General features: G+C 46.6%; 1 pseudogene; it reads right to left on the reverse strand.

Moving 5' to 3' along the window:
• Positions 1–1,744: 1,744 nt before the first annotated feature.
• LOC119316211 lies at positions 1,745–8,858 on the reverse strand (annotated as a pseudogene).
• Positions 8,859–9,073: the final 215 nt, after the last annotated feature.

Below are 9,073 nucleotides of genomic sequence, written 5' to 3' on the forward strand. Positions count from 1 at the left end.
AATCCGGTCAGACGCACTCGTGTGTCATCGCCGTCATCTTCCACAGGTCTTCAGATCATATTGAGGCTTCTACCTTGTCTGGCCACTCAGCCATCGACGTCACCATGACGCCAGACAACAACCTCCTCCTGCGCGAGCCCATCTACGCACATCGGACGCCGAGTCTCCACAGCGCCATGCCATCGATCGCCGCCGCCATCAAAGTGTGAGATGAAACACCGCTCCACCATCCCTCCAGCCAGCACTTGCTCCAAGACGATGCCCCAAGAAGGGTAAGCGATAGAACGCCATCATCATCCGATCCGAAAGACCCAGATCCGGAACACCAAATATCACCAATAGCCCGACAAAACAGATCATGAGGAATCCCTATCAATCACTGGTACTGTTAGTGTGGTATATGTTCTTGCCGCAGTCAACAAGCCCTCCCCGTGGACCTGGAGCGAACCTTTCGTACGGGGATGGCAGAGTTTCGTCCGGCCCAGAAAATTGCTTCGCGTACTTTTCGTGAGGGTAGTTTTACATTGACGGTTAGATCTACTTGAGTAGGCTAATCGTGACCATTTAATTCATGTGTTTTCTTGTGTGTACGCTAAATGGAGTGCGTTTAGAGGAATTAATGTTTGCTTGTTTAATAGTAGTAATGATGATAATGATTAGCGTCGCCTGGCGCACGGCCGACGGCGTCCTCCGCCTCTATTGGGCAATGGATTCGGAAGACGTGTTAGTGCACGTTGCGACCACGGGGCTCCGGCGCCCGACGACTGTGAGGGAATTTTCAGTGAAACATGGGATTCTTTGGGGAATTTTCTTCGGGTTTTGGCCACCAACCAACAGAGGTGCCGGAACACGGCGGCCAGCGTTTAAGCCTTTACAAAACGAGATGCCCAAGTCGCTACAAATCACAGGCTTTATAGCCATTACAATCCAATGGAAAAGCAAAACATAAAGAAAGGGAGCAGGTGAGAGTGTCCGAAAAGGAACAGCAATGTGGAGCCGTCCGATCAAAGATCCACGTCGACAACGAGCTCCTGCTGGCGCGAGGCGGTAGAAGAGGCCTTGAGGTGTTGGATGAAGGATGGACGGCTGAATTTGAATTACCGGCAAAGTGGTATGCTGCCTGTTAAACTGAATATAAGATCAGTTGTCGATTTCTTCAGACCGGTGCCAGACCTGTTAAACTGCATATAAGATTAGGTGTCGATTAATTTCTTCAGACCAGTGCCTGACACAGCACCTCTCCGGCCTTGCTCGGTGTTTTCCCATGGCGCGAGGGATGAAGACGTGGAGCCTGCAGAGGGTGCTTTCAAGAGCATGGCCGATGTGCGGCCCGACCGTCTCACATGGAAAATTCGGAGATTTGAAGGTCTCATGGATGCTGCACGAGTGTAGGCAATGCTGAACTCTCACTTCTTGTTTCTTTTTCAGCATTTCATAACAGGGCATATATCAAAAGTTAGACTGGATTTTGATCCTCTTTCAATACTGCAATAGTTAGTGATGTCAATGTTCTATGCTTTGTGTTGAATCACCTTAATTTGGTTCCAGTGTTACAATGGACATGGAAATGCAGTCTCGGTGTTATATATAGATCACCGCAGACAGTCAGCATTACTCAAAATTTGTTTGTGATTCTCCACTGAACGCACACATACGAGGAAGACATGCAGCAGCCAGAGCTGTCACTATCCTCCACTGAACGCACACATACGGGGAAGAAAACATTACACCAAAGAAATTCCATATGAAGAATAGACAAGTATAGCAAACAGGCCATATGAAGAACAGACACTGTCGGACGCAAACTATACATAATTACAGGTCATATGTGACTTTGAAACAAGCCATCTACCAACACGAATATAAATATCGACGATTAACTGCTAATAGATATTCTGAACAAAACTAAAACTACTCATAGACACTGCACACAAATGAAAATACAGACAGTACACCTAGCTTGCCCTGGATTGTTGCGTGTGATCGACCTCTGAAGCTCGATCAGACCCTCTTCACGACGGGTCGATGTGGATTCTCAGCGACCTCGGCCCTCAGGTATGCCAATTGAGAGTCATTGTAGTCACCTTCGAGCACAACTTCCTTGAGGCTTGAGAGAGATGGTAGACCCAAAACGGAACCGCTGTTGATTAATGTAGTCCTACTCGTACACGTACAGACCTTGAGCACCTCAAGGTTCGGTGTAGTTCCTTGTTCAAACTTAACGGACCTGAGCCTTTTGAAGAGTCCCATGCTCAGCTCCAGCACCACCAGGCTTGGGAACATCCCCTGCTGGAAACTGAGGCGGACATTTTCACCCTCGGCTGTCTGCTTCAACAGATGCAGGAACGCCAGGTTGGGTAAATTCCCAAGGACTTGCAGGGCAGCATCGTGCTCTGTTATCCTGGTGCTCCGCAGCTTCAGCTTCACCAGATTCTTGAGCCTCTGGATCCATTCCGGTAGTTTCACCAGGTTGCCGTACAACTTGAGGCTCTGCAGTGTCTCTGGAAACGTGAACTTTCCCTCCAAGCAGCCACATAAACCTGGCTCCCCCTCTGACCGTATCAACAATGATTCCAGACGGCTCAGGCCAACAACTGCAGAACATAGCTCTTGCCCGTTTCTCTTATTGATGCCGGTCACTCCCAACTTACGCAGACGAACAAGCCGTTTTATGTCCTTTACAACATCCTTTCCCCGTCGCCCAATGTTCACAACACCCAGTGTACGCAGGGCTTCTAGTTTCCTCATTCCTCTAGGCACTAGAATACCATTTAGTTCCAGGCGCATCAACACAGCAGGGAATATGGAGCAGCAGAACAAAGTGCATATAGCTCGGTGGCTCAGGTCAGTATCATTGGAAGACAGTAAACAGGCATAACAAGATAACACCATCCAGAAAAATAAATTGCATGGCCCGTTCTTCAATACCTCTGGCAAATAATCCTCTATCAGTTCTAGTGAGGCATCCTCATCCAGCAGAATCCTCCCAGCACGAAGATTGTTTAGCTTCCGTAGCTTGACGATTGACTTTGGCAGCATCATTATTTTGGTACCTCTAATGTCTAGTGTCTCAAGCTGTCTCAGGTTGCCCAATGAATCTGGAAGGTGAACAATATCACATCCTCTTAGAGAAAGGTATCTTAGGTGAAGAAACTTCCCAATGTGCTTAAGGTGATGATCATGTAGACCGGTTGCGTCTTCCAGGTCCAGCACTCGTAGCAACCTCATCTTGTCACAAACAAAAAATGCCTTCCACTCTCCGAAACATGTGATTGACCGTAGACGGGACATGTCCACTATGCTCTCAAACTCGGTCTTGTTTCCTTTCCAGTTGGTGCTTATAGCCAGGTGGCGCACCGTGGCCTGGCTATTTGAGCTGCAACCTTCCTCAAGTGTAAAAACAAGATTTTCTTCCATCGACTTTGAGACACCAATTTCACGGATAAGATCGTGGACTTGGCAGGAATCTATTCCTTTTATACTTTGAATTGATTGTTGAGATGGTAGGATCATACTCCTGCTTATAACTTCCATGAAGTAGTTGTCCGCTATTTCCTCTGCAGACCTGCCCCGCACCTCCCTTGAATAACCCTCTGCACTCCACCGACGTGCCAAGCGGCCCCGGCCAATCTTGTAATCTTCAGGAAAGATGGGCATATATAGGAAACATGACTTGAGGTGATAAGGTAAACCATCATAGCTTCTCATCAGGATAGTTCTAATGGTCCCAAGCTCTGGATTAATCTCCAACTCAGAATTGATATTATCATTCAATTTCCTCCATTCCAAAGAGGTTTTCGGTTGGTTCGACAAGAAGCCACCTATGGTGACTATTGCAAGGGGGAGTCGACCACACCTTCTAAGAATCTGTTCTGTCTGTTCAACTAGCTCTGGATATTGCAAATTCAAATCAGTAGTCTTCTTGAATACCTGAAATCATGTGGTATTTAGTACTACGGAGATTAAACCTGGTTGGGAAATAATATTTCAGTGTACTTGTTGGAATTGACATGCTAGAATCTTTGTCTCGTATACATGTATTAAAAAATGTGCACGTAGAATTGAATCACTTTATACTCAAGTTGTTCATCAAATACTGATTGATATGGAATAGAGCGGTTGTAGCCCTCTGGATAGACAAGATGCAGGTGGGTGGACCAATGGCTAATCAGTTCGATTTTGCAGCAACAATTGGAATTTGCAAATCATGAACAGGGCATTTGCTTCTATGTTTTTGAAAGTGATTGAGCAACTGAACCAGCCAAATTCTTGGCATGTACTCCCAGTATGCCAGGAGATCACTATTGTTAGGAAGCATATATATATATATTTGTAAAACATACTATTGGGAATCATGAACTACATTTTTGTTGCAATGCCTGAATTACTCCCAGTATGGACCATGGTTGTAGGGAAAGGAGATGTTATTGATTAAGTTATGTTCAAAATAGAGCTGATCATTTTGGTTGAACAACTAAGACAACGGAAAAAAATACATAGGGCACAATATGACAGTGCCACATAAACATAAAGATGATAATACCTTGTAACTAAGTACCTTTTTAGTGAAGAGGTCACGTGCATCCTTGTGTTCTAGATCTTTGAGCATGTATATATTTTCTTGTCTCTGTGAACAAAGTTTAGCTATATTTTCTTCCCTTGTGGTGACCACGATCCGGCTTGTATGTTCCATTCCATGGAAATTTGGTACTATCATGTTCCATTCTGCAGTAGATGATACATCATCAAGAACAATCAAGCACCTCTTTCCTTCTAAAAGACTTTCCATCTCCTTAATAAGTGCTATTAGTGGCATCAATAGTAATGTGTTCCTTCTCTTGCCCATCAAACTGACCACGTCTTTCTTATCTGAAGATTCTCTATCTAGTTGCATAATTAAGCTCCTAAGAAGAACTTCAAGATTGAAAGGACGCATAACTGTGACACAAGCACGCTTCTCAAATGTGCTACCCAGCTCTTGGTTTTCGTAGATATCTTTGACTAGAGTGGTCTTTCCTAGACCACCCATTCCCCACACAGAGATCATCTGGTATTCTTGGGTAGCTTGATTTGAAATAAGCTTGATAATCTCATATTTTTCTTTCTCTCGCCCAATAAGATGAGATTCCTCCAAAGCATTCATCATTGTCCTGGCGCGAGTCTATCTCTTTTTTATGGTATTTTTTTCAGCAGCTCCCTGGAATTGATCCTCTAACATTTTACCAGTGGGCACTATAGAGTTGTTATTTGTAGTCATAGTGACATGATCTGCGCTTGACTCTAAACCTCTTCCATCTTGAGAGACCTATGCACAAGCGAGAAATGTTCATCCATGTTGAGAACCCTATTGCATTAATGAATGTAAAATAATGCTAAATATGTAGATTATAAGAATCGACTGAATAGTTAAAATGCAACATTCCCATTTGAACCCTGTTGACATATTTTCGTACCATTTCCTGAAGAAACCACAACTTAAAATTCAAATAAATTCAAACAAACACGTGCAGGTATACACAGACATTAGTACTCGAATGGGGTGTGCACTTTGTTTGCGAAAGGCTTAACTTATAATTTTGGTTTTTTTGGTCATCTGATACTACTTAATTATATGACAAAAAAGGTTCCCCGCTTTATATTATAAAGCAACCACTACACCACGAGTTAAACAAGCCACAACAACAAAAGAGAAAAAGAAAGAAACATAAACAACAAAGATACATGATGTCAAAAGAGCCACAAACAAGCATTGAATGAACCAAGCGCAAGCATGATGATCGAGCCCTCGACAAACTAGAGCAAGCACACGACGCAGCTAAGACGAGGTAGTAGCCCGCTGTATGAGGATTGCCATGCTCCGTCAACTCCCATGAGGCAAGCCATTGCCAATCTGCCATCCTTCTCAACCGCCGAAGAGGGCCCCCTGCCCTCTAGTCCTCGATTGGAGGACACTCTGTCATCGACAGGTAGATTCGCTCACCCCTGAGCTCGCATGGCCAAGACCAACTGGTTGTCGGGGAGAGGACGACAAGCACAACAAGAGCACACGCCAACATCGCCATTGCCACATGCATGAACCATCTTCAACCGCACGTAGCCGAACATGAGCACTAGTGGAGATATCTGGCAGTCCACCACCCACGCCGAAGCCTTGACCACCAGAGCGTTGTCACCACCCAATCAGGAGAATTTGGGTTTTCATCCAGAACGGGGATGAGGGGGCAAGGGTAGGATCACGATGCCACCTCAGGAACGAAAACGACGTCGGGGCGTCGCCAACATTGTGGCCACAGCAACCAACCAATTGTTTCCTCCAATCTATCCCTACCAGACCCTCAGGCCCACCAACCGCCTGATCCAGCCAGAAAGACATTAGCAGCGCCGACCAGCGAGGTAGGAAGAAGCTCGATGGAGCCGCCACCATCTTCAGAACCGCTCCAAGGGCCGCCACCACCACTCTAGCCGCAACCCGCGCTGGACACCACAGAACCCATCACGCCGCCGCAAAGCATCGACCTTGCCACCGCGCTGTCGCGCCCTCTGCCAGCACCCCGCCACCACTCAACGAGACCGACCCGCGTCAGCCACCAGTGCGCAGGGGAAGAAAGGCCACGCCGCCAACGACACTGGCCAGGCTTCGCCCGTTAGCGCGAGCTGGCTGCGGCGAGGGGGGAGGAGGGGGGCTAGGGCCGGCGGTTAGGTTTCCCCTCCGCGTCGTCCGCGAGAGCGACCGGTAGGGGGAGGGGGGATGGTCCTGAGATTCAGATACTACTTATATACTGGGCTTTGCTTTAGTACACAAATTTATAAACAAGAACTTTACACAAGCTCATGAAAAACAAGCACAAATTCTTTTTGTTCGCTCGTGTTTTGAGTCATCCAATCAAGCTATCCATCATGTATTCAACTAGCTAGCAAAGCACCAAAAGCAAATGTGACCTTCATATTAAATGAGTAATTATGTAGCTTGATCTAAAGGAACAAGAGGAGGTGAAACTTGAATATTACCTTCTCGTGGAAAGCATAAATACGCTGATCAGCAGACATGCACCTAAGCACTGATACTATGCTTTCCCGCGCTGCACATAAGCTTGCAACTTCAACTTGAGCTGTGGACACTATGATCCTGCTCCCCATTGTCTTGTCTGGGAAGCACCTTTTGATCAGATCCCACTCCTCAAGAGTGGACAGGTCATTAAGTACAATCAGGTACCTTTTACTGTTCACATATCTATTAAACTCTTCAGCCAACTCTTGCAATGTCTTCTCCATTTTCAACAGAGCATCAACCCCTAGGGCTGCATCAAACTGCTGCACCAAACTCTGAACAAAATCTTTTGGATTAAAAGGATGAATCACTCTGACCCAAGCTCGGCATGAGAACTTGCTTTTAATATCTGGATCCTCATACACCGTCCTGATGATGGAAGTCTGCCCGAGATCACCACTTGTTCCCCACACTGCAATTACCCTAAGGTCATTCTCCTTCTCGTTGAGGAGCTGGACAAGTTCTACTTTTGATTTCTCCTGCTTCATTGCATGCCTTGCTTCATCGATGCCAAACAGTGCTGCAGAAGTAATGCTAGACTGCTCTGAAGCCATGGCGGCCTTGGATCCAGAGCCCTTGATGAGACTGTAGCGCATGTTTCTCTGGCTGACATCCTCAACATTGGCTCTGAGCTCCTTCATCTGCATTGCCACACGACGCCGGTCGAGTAGGTTGCGACGGATACGCCACCAAGACTGCTTCTGGAGGCGCACGGCGAACTCCTGGAGTGTGTCCTCGACGTCGTAGGCTACGTCGCGGACTTGCTTCACCCAGACCTTGACCACCCTGTTGCCATCTCCCTCGTCATGAGCAGACTCAAGGAAAGCCTGCATCATCTCGAGCTCGTTGGTGATGAAGACCTGGTCACTCCGGACTCCGAGCTGCAGGGCCACCTCCTCTGCCAGGGCGGATTTGGCATAGCTAAGCGCTCCACTCAGCACTAACTTGCCAACACATAGGGCCGTTGCCTCCATTAGTTGAGTGTTTGTGTGGAATTATTGGTTTGGCCGATGGATGAAGTACTACGAAATGCCAATGAAGGATGTCAGTACTGTACCGGAACTCGAGCAAAATCTTAAGAGGGGACAAAGAACACGAGAAGATTGGGGAGCAAACTCACAGTGGCGTCAATGGTGACCTCGGCCAGTGGCAACAGTCACTTTCACAGCAACCTCCCAGATGAATCTAGTCTCAGAACAAACCAAGGACGAAAAAAATAAGATTTTATAATCCAGCAAAATACTTAGCACATTAAATCAATGGCTCGCTGAGAATACATGGATGTGAAAGATTTCAGCTAGAATGCATAGCAAGAAAGATGAGATCTACTCCCTCTATCCCAAAATGTAAGAACGTTTTTAACACTACACTAGTGTCAAAAACGTTCTTATATTATGGGACGGAGGCAGTACTAATTACCAGGCTCAGCAGATCAGTGGATTGAGTGCAGCATCGTGCTCTGACGGACCCGGAACTCCAGTGTTCTTGCTGTTCCACAGCCACCCTGGATCCAACCAACACAAATCAGATCAGACTCTGAAGCAGGAGATCTGACTTTCTAGCTCCAACCATTGCTACTTTAACTGGAAAAAATCGACAGAAAACATACCCAAAAAATCCACCGGCCTTCTCCCCTCTCCACAGGTGCTAAGAAGGGCCGTGTTCCTGGCAAGAACTCGCAAGGGCTCTTGCAGTGGCAGAGGCGAGCTCGGAGGTTGGCAGCGAAATGGGGGAGACAGAGATGATAGCAAGGGAGCATTCGGTCGGTGGAGACGAGGAGCAGAGGAAGACCAGGAACAGCAGCAGTCAAGAGAAGAAGACACTAGCTAGGCTCTCAAAAGTAACAGAGCCCCCACGATGCCTCGGAATAGTAGTGCTTTTGGCTGATGCAACTATTCAGTGGGTCACTCACTCAGTATACTGTATATGGTCAGTCAGTCCACTAGCATTGGTTCATTGCATATACCCTCCTCTCATTTCATTCACTGGTGAAGATTCTCTCATACTGTATATTGTTGCTTGGTC

The sequence above is a fragment of the Triticum dicoccoides genome, chromosome 1B, assembly GCF_002162155.2.
Source record: "Triticum dicoccoides isolate Atlit2015 ecotype Zavitan chromosome 1B, WEW_v2.0, whole genome shotgun sequence".
NCBI lineage: Eukaryota > Viridiplantae > Streptophyta > Magnoliopsida > Poales > Poaceae > Triticum > Triticum dicoccoides.